At 48.4% G+C, this 1,976-nt stretch overlaps 1 pseudogene; it reads left to right on the top strand.

Annotated features, from left to right (window-relative positions):
• The first annotated feature begins 246 nt into the window (after positions 1-246).
• LOC104529081 (terminal nucleotidyltransferase 5A pseudogene) lies at positions 247-1,305 on the top strand (annotated as a pseudogene).
• The last annotated feature ends 671 nt before the right edge of the window (positions 1,306-1,976 follow it).

Below are 1,976 nucleotides of genomic sequence, written 5' to 3'. Positions count from 1 at the left end.
CTGTCAGCAGGGGGAAGGGAGGGCAAACAGCTGTCCTGGAAGCAGAAAAAGCTTCTGTGTGGTAAGAGCTTTCTAATGCAAAGGAATAAGTGAAGGAGAGCCGTCCCCAGCTGCTGGCACCGCTCTGGATGATTTCCAAAGTGACCTGTTCCTGTTGGATTAGCTTTTTATTTGACTGTCTTGTACTGGAGTGACCTATATAGCACAGGGGATGAATCCTGCTGGTGTAACCAGGCTGCTCCAAGAATGATTTCTTGCTTCTCACTGACTCTCTTTATATCTCAGGTTGTCCGTAGTCGCTTGGAGAAGAAAGGAATTGCAGTCCATAATGTCAGGTTGAATGGCTCAGCAGCTAGTCATGTTCTACATCAAGACAGTGGCTTGGGGTACAAAGACCTAGATCTCATCTTTGGTGTAGATCTGAAGAGCGAAGATGTCTTCCAGCTGGTTAAAGATGTGGTCATGGACTGTCTTCTGGATTTCCTCCCAGAAGGTGTCAACAAAGACAAGATCACCCCCATGACTCTGAAGGAGGCGTACGTGCAGAAGCTTGTGAAGGTCTGCAACGAAACCGACCGCTGGAGCCTCATATCTCTCTCCAACAACAGCGGGAAGAACGTGGAACTCAAATTCGTGGACTCTCTCAGACGGCAGTTCGAGTTCAGCGTGGACTCCTTCCAGATCATCCTGGATTCGCTTCTGCTGTTTGGGGAGTGTTCAGAGAACCCCATGGCTGAGAACTTCCACCCCACGGTCACTGGGGAGAGCATGTATGGGGACTTTGAGGAGGCAATGGACCATCTTAGGAACAGGGTCATCGCCACGAGGAACCCAGAGGAGATCAGAGGTGGGGGGCTTCTGAAATACTGCAACCTCTTGGTGAGGGGGTTTAAGCCCAAATCAGAAGTGGATATGAAGGCACTACAGAGATACATGTGCTCCAGGTTTTTCATAGACTTCTCTGACATCGGTGAGCAGCAGAGGAAGTTGGAGTGTTACCTTCAGAGCCACTTTGTTGGGATGGAGAGCAAAAGATATGACTATTTGATGACCCTTCACAGGGTGGTCAATGAGAGCACAGTCTGCCTTATGGGACATGAAAGGAGGCAGACCCTGAACCTCATTGCCATGCTGGCTGTGAGAGTCCTGGCTGAGCAGAACATCATCCCCACGGTCACAAACGTTACCTGTTACTACCAGCCGGCTCCTTATGTCAGTGAAATAAACTTCAACTACTATGTCACCCACGTGCAGCCCTTCCTACCTTGCAATCAGTCCTACCCAACGTGGCTTCCCTGTAACTGAGCCAGGAGAAACTTCAGGGTCTGTCCTCCAAGGTATTTCCTTACCTTGGGGAGTGGGGAGGGTGGGAGGCAAAAAAAAAAAAAAAGAAACAAAACCAACAAAACACACAAAAAAAACCCAACCCCCAACCCACCTTCCTAGAACTGCAACAAAAGGAAACTTCCTGGACTCTTGCTTGAGTGTCTTGTTCCTGGGGTTGTTGGGACGAGGCCTGTCTGCTGTACACTGTGATGGGAGGTGCAGTGTGATGGAATCTGGATGACTTGGACTAAGTTTACAGGAAGACTCGATATGGCTTTATTGAATTCTGGAGGCAACAGGGGAGGGTGTGGGGGGTGTGTGAGGGGAGATTGTAGAATTACGCTAAGGTAGAGCTGCACTGCCCTGAAATGGATCTGAATTGATTTATTATCATTTTTTTTTAGTATGGGAGGTGTTCTGGGTGTGCAGACTTGTGGTTTCTCAAGATAGAAGCCAGAGTGGCTAATTCCTTTGAAGGACCAAAGAATCCTGTTTAAGTGCCTGTAACAATATAAACACAACTGTACTGTAAACCTTATTTTTTTTTTTTTTTTTGCAGGGGTTGACATCCCAAGAGCTTGAGTGTGGGGATGTCTGAAGAGGAGAATGTTTCTGTGGGGGGAAGGAGGGTGGGGGGCGGGGGGGAATTA

This window comes from Antrostomus carolinensis, unplaced genomic scaffold (assembly GCF_000700745.2).
Source record: "Antrostomus carolinensis isolate BGI_N321 unplaced genomic scaffold, ASM70074v2 scaffold40588, whole genome shotgun sequence".
NCBI lineage: Eukaryota > Metazoa > Chordata > Aves > Caprimulgiformes > Caprimulgidae > Antrostomus > Antrostomus carolinensis.
Note: the sequence above shows the minus strand (reverse complement) of the source record. Positions and strands in the feature narration are given on the sequence as shown.